This window comes from Petaurus breviceps, unplaced genomic scaffold (genome assembly GCF_028583685.1).
Source record: "Petaurus breviceps papuanus isolate PSGF00001 unplaced genomic scaffold, PetGlider_PUasm1.0 182, whole genome shotgun sequence".
NCBI classification, from domain to species: domain Eukaryota; kingdom Metazoa; phylum Chordata; class Mammalia; order Diprotodontia; family Petauridae; genus Petaurus; species Petaurus breviceps.
This window is the reverse complement of record NW_027185786.1, coordinates 442,597-462,040: the sequence shown is the minus strand read 5'-3', so window position 1 is coordinate 462,040 and position 19,444 is coordinate 442,597. Positions and strand designations below refer to the sequence as shown.

Genomic DNA, 19,444 nt, shown 5'->3' with positions numbered 1-19,444 from the left:
TCTCCCTTGGGTTGTATTTTTTAAAATTCATATTTGTTGAACATTTTCCAGTGACATTTTCATCTGGTTCAGGCTGCCTTTGGGAGTTTTGGTGCTCGAGTAACATCTCTGTGGCGATACATCCTGTACACTTAGAAGCAAATACAGCATCCTTTCAAAAAGCAGAAAACATCAGAAACATGGGAAAATCAAGAAAGACTTCCTCTAGGAGGCAGTACCTGAGCTAAGGAAGTTAGGAGTTTGGGGAGGTGATTAGGATTTGCACCTCCAGACAGAACACTTGAAATAAGAACCTCCAAATAGAACACTTGAAAAAAGATGTGGAAAAGGCAAATACGTTGGGTTTAGGCAGTCAACAAGCACTTAACAGTATTACTCTTTTTTTTTTTTTTTTGCTTTTTTTGGGAGGGCAGTCAGGGGTAAGTGACTTGCCCAAGGTCACACGGCTATTATTTGTGTTGTGTCTGAGGCTGGGTTTGAACTCAGGTCCTCCTAACTCCAGGGCCGGTGCTCTATTCACTGAACAATATTACTCTTGCTTCCTATGTGCCAGACACTGCTAAGGCTAAAGGATGCAACAAAGAAGAAAAAAAATTCCTCCCCTGAAGGAGCTCACATTCAACTTGGTAACTATGAGTATAGATAGCGAACATGGAGGGTACTCTGAAGAAAGTCACTAGCACTGGGGTGGGATGTGAAGGGAGACAACAGGAATGGCCTCTTGTGGAAGGGGAGATTTCATCTCAGTCTTGAAGGAGGGCAGAGAAGCCAGAAGGCAGAGATGAGGAGGGAGAACATTACAGGTATGGGGGACAGCCAGTGAAAGGAGAAAAAACACTCAGAAAATAAAGCGTAGTTGGAGAAGAATGGCAGCCAGGCTGGTGTGGCAGGAACATGGAATCCATGGAGGTAAGGAAACCCTGAAAGTGTAAGAGGACTGAAAAGATAAGAAGGGGCCATGGGAAAGGCTCTAAATGACAAAGCAGGCCTTTGTATTTGATCTTGGAAGTAATAGGGAAGCTCTGGACTTTATTGAGAAGGGTGTCACCTACAAGAGAATCACTTTGGAGGTGAGTGGAGAACATATTGGTGTAGGGAGAGATGAGGCAAGGAGGCTAATTAGAAAACTTGTAGTCTGGGTGAGAAATGAGGGTCTGTACTAGGGGGGTGGGCTATGTGAGTAGAAAGAAATGACCAGATTTAACAATGAATTGAGATGAGAGCGAGTTGAAAACAAGCCAAAGGCACATGTGACTGAGGATGGTGGTGACATTGATGGTCATAGGAGTATTGGGAAGAGAAGAATTGGTGGGGATGGATAGTGAGTTCTGGTTTTGACAAGTTGGGAATTCCTATAGTACATTCAAATCAAAATGTCTAAAATGCAGATAGACTGGACAAGCTAGAGACAGACCAGGGTTGGAGAAGCATATGCATACATCCCAAATATATACACAGATATGGAAATCCACAGAGATGAAAATTTAACCTATGGGAGCTGATGGGATCATGATAGTATTTAAGGATCCATTGATAGGTCTACTGCCAGTCATACTTAACAACATGCAGAGACTTTTTAAAGTCATTCATTTTTTCATTTTTAACGTGCACTTCCATAAGACAGACATTTTAATAGCTTATTCTGGGAATTTAAACTCATGGTCCCTAAAAATCACTACTGAACACTAGTTTTCATAACACTTGTATAGGCTCTAGATTCCTCAGGGGGAAGAAAAAGATACACTGGAATTTAATAGCTGCAGAAAGGGAAAATAAAGATTTACATTTCAAAGATAAACTTGTAAAATATATAGCAGGCCAATGGAGAGGAAGGAGATTTATATGACAAAGAAGCAAAAGGGGTAAAATTATGTCTAGTCAAGTGGTAAATTGATCAGCAAACATAAGAGGTGTTACCCTGGAATTTACAACTAGCCAAGTAGGGCTTATCATAAAGCTAAACCGGAAATTATTTTACTCCTGACCAGTTAGTCATTTGGATTAAATTACTGGAGATCTCAGCCAAATTCTGCACCATAAAGAAAGCCTCAGCTGGTCATGTGATTTTACTTGCAAATAAAATTACCACCCTGAAGTCAATAAAAAGGAAATTTAAAACTTATCAGAATCACCAAGTGAGAAGAGAGTTCAGGGTAGATCTTTGGGGGATATGCATGTCACTTATCTGGAGGAAGATTTTAGAAAGGAGGCTGAGAACCATCAAGAACCTGGAGAAAGCCATGTCTTAAAAACTTAGAGAAGAGAGTATCCAGGAAGAGAGGTCCCCTGAAAGCGTCAAAGGCTGCATGGAGATTAAGAAACATACCTGAGAAAAGGTTATTACATTTGAAAATTAAGAAAACCAGTAACTTTGCAGGGAGCAGTTTCAGTCTAATGATGACGCTGGAAGCCCAATTACAGAAGGTTTAAAAGAGTGAGAAGAAATGGAGGCACCAGAGAGCATCTTTTTAAGAAGTTTGGCCACAAAAGAGATACAGAGTAGAAGGAGACAGGGCGATAACCAGCAGGGATTGTAGGAAACAACCAATGCCTACGAGGACATCGAAGATTAATGAGAGTGGGGATGGTTAAGGGGGCAGTCTGCTCCAGAAAATGACAATGGGATCAAGGGTGCATGGAGAGGGTTTTATCTTGAGAAGAAGGACCACCTTGGGGCAGCTAGGTGGCACAGTTAATAGAGCATTGGCCCTGGAGTCAGGAGGACCTGAGTTCAAATCCAGCCTCAGACACTAAGTGGGTGACCCTGGGCAAGTCACTCAACCCTGTGTTCCTCATTTGTAAAAGGAACTGGAGAAGGAAATGGCCAACCATTCCAGTATCTTTGCAAAGAAGACCCCAAATGGGGTCCTAAAGAGTTGGACACAACTGAACAACATGGGTGGATGAATTGTGAGTGTAACTAAATTATTGAATGGGAGGGTGCCCAAGAGGAAGGAAGGGAGGAAGAAGGTGGAGAGAATATTTCATGTGCCCTGATCAAATAAAAGCTAAAAGTGAAAGGAAAATAATTCCTGTAGTTTCTCAGGAAAAGAGAGCCTACAGACGAATTGGTGAGGAGGAAAAGGGGAGATTGAAATAGGGAGAAAGAAGGAAATCTTATTTCAGTGGTCGTAAGGGCTACCACTGATAAATGCTCCTATGGAAGAAGAGAGAGCTTCTATAAAGGGAGGCAGGGATGTAACAAAAGCTGGACAAAATCTGCTGGACATTCATCCTGCCCTAGCAGAAGGGAAATCAGAATTCCTGGTGGGGTAACTAACATCCAGGAAAGTGGGAGGGCCTGGATCCTGGGGGGGGGGGGCAGGGGAGGGGAGGATTACAAGACAAATGAGGGAAAAGGTCAATAATTTGCCATGATGATGGAGTAGAGGAAGCATTCCAGCTAAACATTTCCCTCCAAACCACTTTAAAATAACATGTCAAATAGAATTCTGGAGTAGAAGAGTCAACAAAAGTTTGGAGTGAGACATTTTTCCTAGCCCAAGACAACAGAAGGAGAAGTCTATGACTGAGCACGTGCAAGGGCAATGCCAGCTGTGAGCCTTGGAGGCAGCAGCAGCACTTTCAGTAGCTATCATGACCCAGAAATAGTAAAGGGAATGAGAAACTGGTCAGAAAGAAATTACAGGGACCCCTGTGCTAGCACTGGGTGCAGTACTGGGCAACCCTGTTGCCCATGTTCAGTTCCTGGACAGAGAGGACCCTTTCATTTGCAAGGGTTTCAGGTTTCAGGACAGAAAGGAGTGCTAGCACTTGTCGCTCCAAGGGAGCAGGATCCCTTCCTGGGTAAGGACAAAAGTACAGCCCAGGAAAGCAGTGACCACACCTCTTATATCAGACCACCTTGAAGGAATCAAAAACTTACAGAATCCTAGATCTGGTTGTGAAAACAGCAGGACCAAAAACCCTGAAGCTTGGGACAGTGACTGCCCCTTCCCCCCAACCCCTGCCCAGGTGAACAGAACCCAATTCTAACATGAAGTTCCAAGTTAAGAAATAGGCTGGAAAAATGAGCAAATGACAAAATGAGCAAACAAACAAAATCCAATTACAGAAATCTACCTTGGAGACAGGGAAGCTCAAGACACAAACAAGAAGAAGACAACAACGTGGAAAGATCTACAAGCATAGCCTCAAAGAAAAAGTGTAGATTTGATAGAAACCCAACAAGAATTTCTAGAAGACCTAGAGAAAGAGATTTTTTTTAAAGAAAAAAAAAGTATTCAAAAAGTCAAAGAGTGGTAGACAAAAAAAAATTGGGAAAAGAAATGAGAAGTTTGCAAGAAAATGATGAAAGAGAATTAACAACTTGGTTTAAAAAAAAGGCATAAAAATGCTTCTTAAAAATCAAAGTTGGCCAAATGGAAAAAGAGGTTACAAAACCTTAATGAAGAAAATAATTCCCTAAAAATTAGAATTGGTAAAGCAGAAATTAATGACTCCATGAAACATCAAGAAACAAGTTAATAAAAGTCAGAAGAATGAAGAAAAAAAAGAATGTGAAATATCTCATAGGAAAAACAACTGACCTGGAAAATAGATCAAGGAGAAATAACTTTTAAATTACTGGATTACCAAAACAATGATAAAAAGAGCTTAAATGTATTTCAAGAAATTATAAAGGAAAACTGCTGCAATACATAGTTTTATCATTAAAAGGGACAGAGAAAGAAGTTTTATTTATTAAAAATTGGGAAAGGATGAGTACAAAGAAATGGTTTCAAGGATACAAAAGTGGAATTGTGTACTATGATGAAATTTTGGAGCAGTGGGTAATTTATGATCTTATATTCATGTAACTCATAAGCTCATATATTTAGCTCATATAAGACTCAATAGGATAAAATAAAAAAAATTATAACTCTTTGGAGAGTGAGGTATGATTGATTATGGTCAGTCCTGGATTTCACAGGGAAAATTTGGTGAGTTGTTAGCTTTTAAGTAAAAGGGTTCTCTTGAATTCTAGGAGATTTAAACCTGGAGTGGATTTGGGGGAAAAACCAATACACTGACAAACCATGAGCTAATTTGATGAAAAAGTATAAAGAGGGAATCTAAATTATCAGTAACAAAAATGGAAAAGGATTCACAAGAAATGAAGAAAAAAATAAAAAATATTATTAAAAACTATTTTAGAGGAGAAAGGAAGGGAAAGCAGGAAGGAAAGGGAATAAGCATTTTTATTCCACCTACAGCATACCAGCTGGGCACAGGTAGCACAGTAGATAGAATGCTGAACTTGCAGTTAGGAAGATCTGAGTTCAAATGAGTCCTAAGACACTTACTAGCTGGGTGACCCTGGGCAAGTCACTTAAACCAGTTTGCCTGTTTCTTGATCTGTGAAATGAGCTGTAGGGAAGGAAATGGCAAACCACTCCAGTATCTTTGCCAAGAAAACCCCAGATTATGTCATAGAGAGTCAGGCATGCCTGAATAATAACTACATACTAAGTGTGTTTACAAATAGCTTATTTTGTTCAATTATATGCCAATAAAACCAACAACTTAAATGAAATAAATGAAGATTTACAAAAATGTAAAAAACCCAGGTTAACAGAACAAAAAGTAGAGAATTTCAAACAATCCAATTAGAAGAAACTGAATATACAAAGGATAAAAACTAAACCAAACCTAGGATCAGACAGATTCACAAATGAATTCTACAAAACACATAAAGAGCAAGTAAATTCTTACATAAATTGTTTGCAAAAATCGCAAAAGAATGGATGTTACCAAGTGTCTTCCATGGCACATGTGGTATTGATGAACCACAAACCGGGGAGGATCAAGACAGAAAAAGAAATCAACATTAGGGATCAATATCCCTAATGAATATTGGTGTGAAAATCTTTAATAAAATATTAACAAAGAAGCTAAAGCAATGTATCACAAATATTATACACTATGACCACGTTGAATTTATGCCGTGAATGAAGGGTTGATGTAATGTTAGGAAAACTATAAACAACTAACAATAATCGCGTGATGCTTATTAATGGATACAGAAAATCATTTGGCAAAATATAAGTCATTTCCTTTAAAAACAAAAAAGCACAAGAATAAATGTTACTCTCCCTAAAATGATAGTCTATATCTAAAGCAAATATGTAATGGAAATTCACTAGAATCCTTTCTAATAAAATCATAGGTGAAACAAGGATGTCCATTGCCCCAATTTCTACATGACATAGTACTAGAAAAGCTGGTTATAGCAATGAAATAAGAAAAAGAAATGGAAGGAATAAGCATATAAAGAAGAAATGAAAGAAAAAAAAACATTTTTGTAGATGATGGTGTGTTTTAAGAATACTAGGGAGTGAAATAAAAATTAATTGAAACAGTAGCTTCAGCAAATTTATAGAATATGAAATAAATCCACACAAATTATTAGCCATTGCTATACAGTACCAATAAAACTCAGCAAGAAGAGACAAAGAGAAATTTCATTTAAAATAACTACAGAGTGTATAAAATACTTGAGAGTTTACTTACCAAGATATACAAAAGAACTATACAAATACAGCTACAATCTATCATTTACAGAAATAAAGACAGACCTAAATAATTGGAGAAGTATTCATTGCTAATGGGTAAGGTAAGTCAATACGATAAAATGTCAATACCTAAATGATTTGTTTAATGTTATTCCAATTGTGGGGGCAGCTAGGTAGCGCAGTGAATAGAGCACCAGCCCTGGAGTCAGGAGGACCTGGGTTCGGATCCTCAGACACTTAACACAAAAAGTAGCCATGTGACCCTGGGCACATGGGGCACTTAACCCCAACTGCCCTCCAAAAAAAAAAAAAAAGCAAAAAAAAGTGTTATGCCAATTGAACTATCAAAGGATTACTCTATGGAACTACAAAAAATAATAATGAAATTCTTATAGAGGTTAAAAATGTATCAAGATGCTGAGTGAGGGGAACAGGACCAGGAGAACTTTGTACACAATTACAGACACATTGTATCTATGAAGACTAACTTTGATAGACTGGGCTCCTCTCAGCAATGCAAGGTTATAAGACAACTCCAAGGGACTCATGACAGAAAGAGCTATCCACATGCAGAGAAAGACCTAGAGTCTGAATGCAGATTGAAGCAAACTACTCGCTCTCTCTCTTTTGTGGGGTTTTTTTTTTGTTTCTCCTTTCTTGTTGTTCACTCCATTGGTTATAATTCTTCTTTACAAATTGACTAATGTTTAATGTGAAGGTATTTGTAGAACCTATATCGGATTGCATGCCTCCATGGGGGAGGGAGGAGAAGGAGAGGAAGGGAGAGAAAATTTGGAACTCATGGGATTGTGGAACTGAATGTTGTGAACTAAAAGTAAATAAATAACTTTTTTTTTAAAAAATGCATCAAGACCTTCAAGAGAAAGAATGGAAAAAAGTGAGAATGAAGGGGAACTAGCAATACCATACCTCAAACTATGCTACAAAACAGTAATTCTCCAAACAAGTTTTATACTGGCAAAAAAAAAAAAAGAGATGGTTCATTGGAACAGATTAAGTACACAGTGTTCAGAAGCAAACGAAACTTATGGTGTTTGATAAACACAATGAGCCCAGCTACTTGGATAAAGACTTACTATATGGAAAACAAACTGCTGGGAAAAATGGACAGCAGTATGGAAGAAATTAAATTTAAACTAACAGCTCACACTTTATATCAAGATAAGCCCCAAATGGATATGTGACCTAGATATAAAAGGTCACACCCTAAACAAATTAGAGAAATGTGAGGGAACAATTACCTATTGGGTATGTAGACAGATGAAGAATTCATATTGAAACAACAGATAGAAGATCACAGAATTTAAAAAAGAATGATTTGGGGGGCGGGTAGGTGGCACAGTGACTAGAGTGCTGGCCCTGGAGTCAGGAGGACCTGAGTTCAGATCCAGCCTCAGACACTTAACACACACACACACACACACACACACACACACACACAAAAATAGCTGTGTGACCTTGGGCAAGTTATTTAACCCCAATTGCCCTCCAAAAAGCAAAAAAATAAAAATAAAAGAATGATTTTGATAACATAAAATTTAAAATATTTTTGCACAAATAAATCCAATAAAATTAAGATTTAAAGGAAAACATTCTTTGGGGGGGATAAATCTTTATAGCATGTTTCTCTTATAAAAGTCTCTTTTTCAGAGAGCTGAGTCAAATTTATGAGAATAAGAACCATTCCCCAATTGATAGTCTAAGGATATGAATAGGCAGTCTGCAAGGAAACAAACGCAGGATTTATAGCCATATTTTAAAAAAGTTCCTATTTACTAATTGAGAAATGCAAATTAAATCATTTCTGAGGTTTGACCTCACACCAATCAGATTGGTAAAACTGATTTTAAAAAGACTAATTTCATCTTAGGGATTGTGGTAAAAACAGGCACATTACTGTGCCTGTTGGCAGAGCTGTGAATGGGTCCCAACTGTTCTGAAAAGAAATTTGGAATTCTACAAAAAAAGTTACTAAACCGTCCATGCCCTTTGACTCAGTGATGCCATTTCTGAGGAAGATGAAAAGGTTTTATATGTACAAACATGTTTGTAACATTTTTTTTTGTTGTAGGGATGGGAATGAGTTGTGGTATATGAATATGATGGAATATTATTGTACTGTAAGTAATAAGAAACAGGTGCCTTCCAAGAAATATGAGAAGACTTGTATCAACTGATGCAAAGTGAAGTAAACAGAAGGAAAATATCTACTGTAAGACTAGTACTGCATGATCCTGACCACCCTGACCCCTAACACCCAAAGGCCAGGTTATATTCCTCTGACCACTCCCCCAGAGCTCTGTGGTCTCCTTAAGAGGAATTGGAAGAGTCTAGGTTCTGGCCTCCACTGATGATGTTCCCCTGAGTACAGGGCATAATGTCCTTCACCCCAGCTCCATTTGTCAACTAAACCAGATTAGTGCTTACAAAGGAATATTCATGTCAGATTTATAATAATAAATATGTAGGTGTGCTCCCAGCGTGGGAGGCATAATCCCCTTCCTTTGTACCACTTTAGTTTCTGCAGAGGGGAAGGGGATTATGAGGGTCACAGCCTGGCTCACAGGCCCTTTCGGGCTGGAGCCCCAAGCTCCTTGGCTTTTCCTGGCTTCCCTGCCAGGCTGGTTGACTGCACCAGCCAGCCTGCAATCCTAGCTCCAAGGATGCTGTGGCTCTAATTCCTGGGTCCTGAGTAGTGTCAGGGCACGGTGGTGGGGGTGGCAATAGGAGGGGTAGGGGGGAGGCCCCCAAGCACCCAGAAATTGAGGACAAACACTCCCAGAATCAAGTAAAAGACCGAGAGCAGGGTAAGGAGGTCCTTCCCCTTCCATCAGTTCAGTTCACAGCTCCCCTGGGTGAATCGGACCCTTACCCCTCTGCACTCAGTAGGAAAGAGCATGAGCCAGAAAGAAGACAAGCAAAGAAGCTACACCCACCTGAGTGGTGGGAAACCCTGGGAGCCTCCAGGTTGGGTGTCTGGGCGGGCCCAGCCAAGCCCCTGTTATCCAATCACCAAAGCAAACATCTCTGGAGGCCGTTACAGGGTATCCCCAAAGTCTTAGTGCAGTTTATGTACACGTGCATGCATTCTGTATACACACATGTGTACATGCATGCACACAGCCTCAAATATGCATGTGTGTGCATGTGTTTATGTATGCATACATATATTTGCATATTCACATATGTGGTATTGTTCAGTCATTTCAGCCTTGTCTGACTCTTTGTGATCCCATTTGGGGTTTTCTTGGCACAGATACTGGAGTGGTTTTGCCATTTCCTTCTCCAGTTCATTTGACAGAGGAGGAAACTGAGGCAAACAGGGTGAAGTGACTTGCCCAGGGTCACATAGTTAGTAGGTGCCTGAGGCCAGATTTGAACTCAGGGAGATAAGTCTTCTTGACTCTGAGCTCTGGGCTCTGGGCACTATGGTGCCCCCTGGCTGCCCCAACACGAATGTGTGTGCGTACATGTGCATGCATATGCATATATACACATATGCTAATAGACTACATGCATATGCATGAACATATTTGGTTACTCTCCACCTTCTACAAGAAAACTTTCTCCAACCCCGTGTCTACTCTCTCCATCGTGTCCTATTTCTCCTGTGGATAGCTAGCTTGCTTTGCGTGTGTATGTGTATGTATCTAAACACACACACACACACACACATTTATGGAGACGCTTCTGGACAAAGACAACAAAGGGAATTTGTTTTGCTTTAATATAACCTACATATTTCTTGCAAGGATTTTAAAAATATCTTCCTTTGTTTACTTCAACTGGGGCAGGTGGTAGAAGAGCGAGAAAAGCGATTTCTGTTCACTAAAAATATAACATTTAATTTAAACACAAAATATTAAAAACTCGTAAAAAAAAAAAAAGCAGCCCGTAGACTACATTTCCCACAATCCTCCGGGCCGCGGTACAGTCCTAGGCTGACTTCGACTCCCAGAATCCATCCCGGGCGGGGAAAGTCCCGGAAGTTCTTTCTGACTGCATCCGGTTCCCGGTGGATTTTGGGAGTTGTAGTTCAGAGCTCAACGCGGACCAGCCTGTGGAGGTTTCAGCTCTTCTTGTGTGTGCTCTGCTTGTGGAGCTGCAGGTGAGTGAGTGTCTCGAGTGTTCGCGGGTGGGTGGGAGTGGGTGGGGGCGTCTGACAGCCCCGCCTGCTGCAGGGGAGGGGCAGGTGCTGAGGGGGAGGCAGGCCCCTTCTTCGGTTCCCTACCCTGTCAGTGGAATGGGCCGGGGTTGCACTCTGAAAGGTAGGATGGTGCAGTGGAAGAGGCCGCGGGTTCTGCCGTGTCACTCACCTCCTGTGGGATGGGGAATCCAGGAAAAGTCATCTTCCTCCCGAAGCAGGAGGCGGAAATGAGGAGGGAGAGCGTGCCAGGCGAGGGGCACGGCCGGAGCAAAGGCTCGGAGTCTGGAGATGGGGTTTCTTGTTGGAGAAGCAGCCCAGAAGCGGAAGTCTTCGGATCTCCGAGTGGGAGGGGGCAGCTGGAGGAAGCTCCTCCCCCAGGGGCTCTTCTACTCGTGACGTCACCAGGCTAATTCTGGCCAGAAACCAGGAGAGACCCCGGGGGCACAGAGTTAAAAAGGGCCTTTGTTGGTCCCAGCTCCTAAAGAGACACAGTTTTAGGAAGAAAATATGTAGCGCCTACTGTCTACCCAGCGCCAGTCCGAGATTCTCACGTGGGTGCTGTTATCGTCACCCCCGTTTTACGGCTGAGTAAGCTGAGGCCGGCAGAGGTTAAGTGACCTGTCATTCTTGTTGTTCAGTCCTGTCCGGGGTTTTCTTGGCAAAGACACTGAACTGGGGCAAACCAGGTGAAGTGACCCCCCCAGGGTCACACGGCCAGGAAGCGTCTGAGGCTGGCTTTGAGGTCGGGAAGATGGTCCTCCTGCCTCCCACCCATAACTGCCACACACGATTAGAAGTGTTGCGGTCCAGGGCTGCTGCGAACACTGAAGGGCAAGGGTGCAGGTGGCGGGGCAGCCTGGAAAGAATTCGACCGTTCAGGCCTTGCAGTCAAAGGAGCAGGTTCATTTGTGAAGCCGATACCAGCAGAGCAGATGTGGGAATCTGAGCAATTTAATGGGGCCAAGATCCACACTATTATACAGAAAGAGGGGAGATCTGGAGGGGATCAAGCAGGGGCCAGGAGCCTGGGGGAGGCCACAGGCAGACAGCTGAGGGGGGTTAAGTGGTGGAGATGTTCGGTGAAAGGGCAGTTAAAAGGACTATGGACAGCGACAGACTCCTGCCTCAGGTGAATACCAGAGAACTGGCTTCAGGGGCTTGAGGTTTGGGTCCCAAAGACAAGGTCTTTTCCTTTTAGGGGTCCAGATCTCATCTCCATCTGAAAGTGGCTAAGGGCATATTTGAACTCAGGTCTTACTGGCTCCTAGGCATGGCTGTAAGGGAAACTAGCACCTCCATACATAAATACAGTGATGTCTATAGAATAAATACTATGTGATTTTGGAAGGCGGGGAAAGGATCAGGTGGAAAGAAGGTGGTGTTAGGCTTGAGTTGTGGAGGAAGAAAGGTCAAAGGACTGTTCCACAGGGAGCTTGGGGGCATCTGTGGACCTTCTTCTGGGGTTTCAGATGCTGGACATGGAGATTTGTGGGTCCAAGGCACTGGGCTGGATGATGGAGCTTATGGTCCAAGGGAAGGGGAGCAGGGCAATGGACAAGGCAGAAATGGGGGGTGGGGAGAAGTGCCTGGGCTCTAGGATGAGATGGGGGCAGATCAGGAGGTGGTCAGGTAGACAAGGGAATGTGGGTGCCTAGTGTTGGTACTGCTGGGGATGGGGAAGGGATTTATTAGAAATGAAAGGGATCTAGAAACAGAAGACATCAGTAAAAAGTCAACGGAACTTCTTTCCTGAATCGTCGTTGGGAAAGATATCTCCTTTACTTCTTCTTTAATTTGTTTTTCTTGTGTGTTGTGAAATGTTGCTTTAAATCCCATTTCTGCCAGACTTGATTTATGTTTTTTTCAAAAATTCTGAACTTAACAATACACACACACACACACACTCAGCATTTCCATATTCAAAGAAGAATAAAATAAAGATCGTAATGAAGTCATAAAATTTCTATTATATACAGTTTGCTTCTTTATATAATACATTCCACATATAACTTAAACTTTTTATTACTTATTTTCAACATTCATTTCATTAAAAAATTTTTTTTGAGATCCAAATTCTCACATGTAACTTTTCAAAAATGTCTTGCTTGTCTGTATCTTCTGTCCTTTCTTTTCTTTTGTGCATTAAAATTTTTTTTTAAAAAATCTTCCCTTAATCTTTTTTTTTTAACAGCCTCATTGCAAGTACCCTTCTCTCCAAGTTTAAAAAGCAAGAAAAACAAAACCATTCCAACAAAGGACACATCATCAACCAAAAAAGACCCACACATCATGTTAACAAATGTAGGTCTCATTCTTCACCTTGACTCCATCCATAACCTCTTTCAGGTACTTCATCATTGGTTCTTGGGAATAATAGAGTTGGTTATTGCAGTGATCAGAGTTCTTAAGCCTTTCAATGTTTGTTTTTTTCTTTTAGGAGAGGGGAGGGCAGGACAATTGGGATTAAGTGACTTGTCCAAGGTCACATGGCTAGTAAGTGTTAAGCATCTAAGGCTGGATTTGAACTCAGGTCCTCCTGACTCCAGAGCTGGTGCTCTATTCACTGCACCACCTAGCTGCCCCCAAAGTTCATTTTCTTAATTTTTTTAGTTTTTTTTTTTTATTAATTTGTTTGTTTCCTTTTAGTTTACAGGATTCAATTCCACAATTCCTTGAATTTCACATTTTGTCCCCCTCCCTCCTTTCCCCCTCCATGGCGACTTATAGTCAAGTATAGGATCTGTAAATACTTTCACATTATACATTAGTCAGGTTATAAGGACAGATTGTACCAACTGGAATGAAAAATGGTAAAAAGGACATAAAACCAAATAAGAGAACGAAAAAGATCAGGTATTTTGCTTCCACCTGGATATAAACTTAGTTCTTTCTAGTTCTTTCTCTGGATGCACATATTTCTCTCCATCATGAGTCTTTTGGGATTGACTTATATCACTGCATTGCTGAGAAGAGTCCAGTCTATCAAAGTTGGTCATCACACATACGTTGTGTCTGTAATTGTGTACAAATTTCTCCTGGTTCTACTCTTCTCACTCAGCATCAGTTCTTTTAAGCCTCTCCAGGTAAATATGAAGACTGCTCCTTGTTTCTTATAGCACAATAGTATTCCATAACATGCATATACCACAACTTGTTCAGCCATTCTCCAATTGATGGGCACCCCCTTAATTTCCAATTCTTTGCCACCACAAAAAGAGCTGCTATAAACATTTTTGTACATATGGGCAAAGTTCATTTTCTTGACAGAAACACAGAGATAGTAAGCCCAGGGTCATGTAGCTGGTAAGTGCATGAGGCAAGTTTCAAAGTCAGGTCTTCTTGTCTCTGTGTCTGATACTCAAGCCACCTAGCTGGCTGTTTCTGCCTCAGTTTCCTTATCTGTAAAATAGGAACAGTAATAGCTACCTTCCAAGATTGTTGTGAGCGTCAGATGAAAAAAATGTGCAAGGTGCTTTGCAAACCCTTGTTTAGCGTTATGTAAATGCTAGCTATGTTTTTTATTATTGTGCAGTAATGTTTCTATTATGGTTAGACCACTTGTACTTACTTTGTGTAGCGGCGGTCTCTTCCCACAGCTGTCCCTCTATGGACTGTTCCCACATTTTGCCATCTTATCCAGCTGTCATGGTGTGGAGTGGAGCCTTAGAAGAGTTGTCTTATATAACATGCATTTCTCTTGTGCTGAGTAGAACATGTTTTCACATGGTCACATGTGGTTTGTAATTCTTTTGAAAACCATTGGTATCCTTTCGACTGTTTATCTATTGGCAAATGGCTGTTGGTGTTAAAAATATTGGTGTCAATTCCCTATGTATTTTAGAAATCAGACTTTGGTCTGTGATCATCGAGCCTTTCAAAGCTTGTGGAAGGCTCAGCAGTCACAGCTGCACATCCTTTCAATACCGTGGGAGGGAATTCCTTTGATTCGAACTTATCAGCGTCAGTAAGGTGCTTTCTAGCTGTATTCATACTCCTCCGCAATTAGGACTCACTATTGCCTGTTTTCATTATTTCTTTCCTGTCCAGGCAAAGAGCTGTCTGCAGAGACTTCAGTTAATGGCTCCTTCACGTATCCTGTCAGTAGTGGAATGATTGGATGACTGGGTTCCATAGAGAGCTTGGGTAACATATTCAGTGTCATGCAGCGGCACATTGGAGGAAGTTCTGGGAGTTCAGCCAGGTCTTCTAATTCCCTTGTTAGAGCCCTGTCCCATAAAACTGGCCAGGAGCAGAGGGAGAACGGCAGGGTACAGTACAGGAATGTCCACGGTCCTTCCCTCTGATTCTAGGAAAAGGTGGACCTGTCAGAACCAAGGCACTTGTACCCAGATAGAGATGATTCTATCCTGGGAAGCTTGGGAGTGGCAGGGCAGAATTGGTCTCCCAACTAATTTCTTTTTCCTCTCCTAGTTCTGTCTTTTCAGGACTCTGGCTGAGAAGTGACAGTCAAAGTGGAGGTGAGAATGACTTCTGGGATCCTCACATCTGGGTCCCAGGTGAGTTTTTTTTCCTTTCTCCTTTGAAATGCTGTCTCATTCCTAAAAGAGTGGATGCTTCTTTCTCTTTTCCTCCCCTTCTAAACCAAGTCACATCCGGGGACCTGAACATCAGTTATAATTTCCTAGAAGATTCAGCCTGTCCTTATGTCCATCGTGTAGCTCCTGAGCTCCTGCGTTGTTGGAATCGAGAACTATCTTTGGATTGTGTGGTCCCGCCACCTAATGTGATACAGGAGTTATCTGAGGTGCCCAGAGCTGACGCGTCTTTCTCAAGCTCACCAGCAGACCTTGGCCTCCAACCTGGCTGCCCCAACATCTCCCCACATTCTCTCCCTCGTATGCCCTGGCACTTAGTCTTCTGAGACTGGTCCCACCTGCCAACAGCCTTCCCTTCTTACCTTCCTCCCAGTCATTCTGTGAACATACTCTTTGCTCCTTACCAAACAAAATGCTGTGAAGCATGCAAGCATAAACTAGAATTCATATCCTTAGGTTTTTACACATATATGTAATATAAATATAGATACAAGCATATTCATATTTACATTTTATTACATCTTTGTTGAGTCGTTTCAGTCATTTTTGACTCTTTGTAACACCATTTGGGGTATTCTTGGTAGAGATACTGGAGGGGTTTGCCATTGCTTTTTCCAGCTCATTTGACAGATAAGGAAACTGAGGCAAGCAGGGTGAAGTGACTTGCCCAGGGTTACACAGCTAGTAGGTGTTTGAGGCCAGATTTGAACTCAGGAAGATGAATCTTCCTCACAAGGCCTAGCATTTTATACACTGTGTCATCTAGCTGCCCCACAATATGTATAATATATTCTATATAATTATATTTGGGCAAGTCAGTTAACCCTGTTTGCCTCAGTTTCCTCATATGTAAAATGAGCTGGAGAAGGAAATGGCAAACCACTCCAGCATCTTTGCCAAGAAAGCCTTTCTCAGGGCAGCCAGGTAGCACAGTGAGTAAGAACACCGGCTCCAGTGTTGGGCTGTGTAACCTTGAGCAAGTTACTTAACCCTGATTGCTTAAAAAAAAAAAAAGAAAGCCTTTCTTTTTTTTTATCCTGATTTTTATTGCTATATTTTTTACCTCACCTTTAGTTTTCTCCCCTTCTTCATACCCAGGATCCATATCAGCTTTGTCTGACAGTATATATGGGATATTTCACACCTCTCTGACAAGAGGGGAGGGAGGTGCATTTTTTTAACTTCTTTTGAAGGTCAAGCTTAGTTGTTTAAATTATACTGTGTTCAGTCTTGTTAAACCATGTTTTTTTTTCCTTTTAATAGGACAATATAGACAGAGTAGAATTAATCAGCTTTGCCTTCCATGAAAAGATAACGCTTTAAGGAAATAGTTAATGCCCAAAGCAGACATAGGACTCAACTTCCTGGAGGAAACAGAATTTGAATTGGGGTTGAAGGATAAGTCTGATATAAGTAATTAGAGAGGGAGGTGAAGAATTTTCCAAGTAAAAGGAGCAGCAGGAGCCAGGCTTTGGAAGTCAGGAGGCATTTACTGAACACTTGCTAAGCTCTGGAGATACTGAGAGAGGCAAAAGCATTGTCCTCTGATGGAGGAATCGACGTTCTGAGGGGGGGCCGAGATGTGCTTGTGAATAATTATGTCCATAAGAGCAAGTGAAAGACAATGGCCAAGGGAAGGCACTTGTAGTAAAGGGGATCAGGAAAGGCCTCTTGCAGAAGGTGGGCTTGGTAAAAAAAGCAACCCCAAAACCTTTATATTTAGATTTTTTTTTCCTGAGAGTCAATTAGCAAAGTTGACCAGGTAGGTTAAGGATGGCCTCTGTGGATTGCACAGAATCCTAGAGTTTGAGAGCCAGAAATGAATTCTTCTTATGACACACCCAACCAACGACCATCCAGCCTTTGCTTGAAGACCTCTAAGCAGGGGGGAACCTCCCTTTTCACTCGTAGATAGATCTGACTGTAGGGAATCTTTTCTTGGCCAAGCTGAAATTTACTTCTTTGAAACTTAAACTCAATATATGCTGCTGACTGCTCTTGGGGGCCAAGTGAAGCCTAGCCTCTTCCCCACATTGACAGCCCTTTAAGTACTAGAAGAGAGCTCTCATGGCCTCCTGAATCTTCTCTTCTCCAGGCTAAACCCCGAGTTCCTTGAACTTAAGTTCCTGTAACACGGACATAAGGCCCTTCTACATCTTTTTTGCCCTCCTTTGAACACTCTCTGGCTTATCAGTGTCCTTAAAAAGCCATGCAGTCCAGAAGTGACAGCATCATTCCCGATGAGGTCTGACCAGGAGAGAGGAAAGTGGGCCTGTCCCTTCCCGTGTCCTGGACGGTGTATCCTTAATGCGGCTCAAGATTGCATTAGAGGTTTTGGCTACTGTCTCACCTTTAGCTTCGCTGGATCCTCCAGGCATTTTTTCATAACAACTGTTGTCTAATCAAGGGGGCATCTTATAATTGTGAAGCTGATGTTCATTTGTCCCTGTTGAATTCTCATCTTATTGGAGTCAGCACAGTGTTCTAGTTCAGAGCTGTCAAACCTGTGGCCCCCCAATGGTAGCATTTCCCCAGGGTGGCTGGAACCAGACTAAAATGTAATTGGAAAGCATTTAACAAAATAAATAAAAATACATTAGAATGTAGATAATATGTGATTTCTAAGATAGTATGTGGCCACAAAGATCATTATGCAGAGTTCAGTGGCCCCATTTCAGTTTGGATTTGACACCAGTGTTCTACCGTGTTTCCCCGATAATAAGACCTATCCCGAAAATAAGCCCTCCCCTTACTGTGTAAGATTCCTCTAAAATAAGCCCTCCCCTGAAAATAAGCCCTATTGAGATTGCTACTGTAGTGAAGGTGATCCCCTGTGCTCACGCTACATTACCGCACCCCCTACAACACCCCCCCCCCCCCCCCCCCCCCCCCGTGAAATGCACTCCGAGCTGCATCCAATCAGAGCTGCACCAGTGAGCGCGTCATCCTGTTCTTCCCCAGTGATTTGCTTATTGAATAAAGGTACATTTTTTTGTTCACATTTACCTGTTTATTAAAATTGCTGTCAATGTTCATTAAAATAAGCCTTCCCCTGAAAATAAGCCCTCTGGTGTTTTTCTGTCCAAAAAAAATAATAAGACAGTGTCTTATTATCGGGGAAACACGGTAGTCCACATGTGGTCTCGAGGCCACAGGTTCCCTACCCCTGTTCTAGTCAATCCAGAACCTTTGGATCCTGACTCTATTATCTATTGTGTTAGCCCTGTCCATTGCCCTCCCCCCACCCTCCACCATGCATATTTGATGAGCATAGATACCCTTATCCAAACCAATGGTAAAAATGTTAAATGGCATACAGCACAAGGCCAGGCACAGATCCCCTTGGGGCTCTCCTGGGAACCTCCCATTACTTTGACATTGTATCTTTGCCATTTCTTCTTTGAGTCTGGCTATCTAGCTGGTTCTGAATCCATCTGATTGTGTTATCATCTAATGATACCTCTATATTATCTCCACAGAATAGTATGAGTTACTTTATCAAAAGCTTTTGAGAAAATACAGGTCAACTCTGTCCACAGTCTTCCAGTAATTTAGTAATCCTGTCATAAAAGGAAATGAAATTAGTCTGGCATGACCTGATAATTCTTGGTGAAGCCTATTAAAATCATGCTGGCTCTTTCTTTTTTCCTTTTTGTTTTTTAGGGCAAATTTCCTTTTTTAAAAAAATTTTCATCCTGAAGTTAATAAACACTAAATAAAAAGATTTCCATCTGTCGAGTAGAACAGAAAAAGATGATTATACCTAAAACTGTGGGTCTCTATTATCTGTCTATCTATCTATCTATCTATCTATCTATCTATCTATCTATCTATCTATCTATCTATCTATCTGTCTGTCTGTCTGTCTATATCTTAATTTTCTTTTTAATCATTTTAAATTTAAATTTAAATACAGTTTGTCCAACCTATAGCTCTCTGAACTTGTCTGTGATTTTTTCTGGCCTTTCTGTTTTTAATTGTGCTTTTTTTTTTTTAAAGCTATCTTAATGTCCCTCTTTTCTTTTTCTTTGCCTCTGTCTTTTGCTACCTGATCCTTGTTCCTATTTCTCTTTCCCTTTCACTTCCACTGGGAAAAAGAAAAAAAGACAGAACAAACTCAAAGCTCTTGTAATGATTATGCATAGTTGAGTAAAACAGATGTACACATTGGTTGTATCAGAAAGCCTATGTATTATTCTGTGTCT

At 41.4% G+C, this 19,444-nt stretch overlaps 1 pseudogene; it reads left to right on the top strand.

Annotated features, from left to right (window-relative positions):
- Positions 1–866: 866 nt before the first annotated feature.
- LOC138160750 (zinc finger protein 721-like) overlaps positions 867–19,444 on the top strand; it is a 56,387-nt pseudogene continuing 37,809 nt past the window's right edge.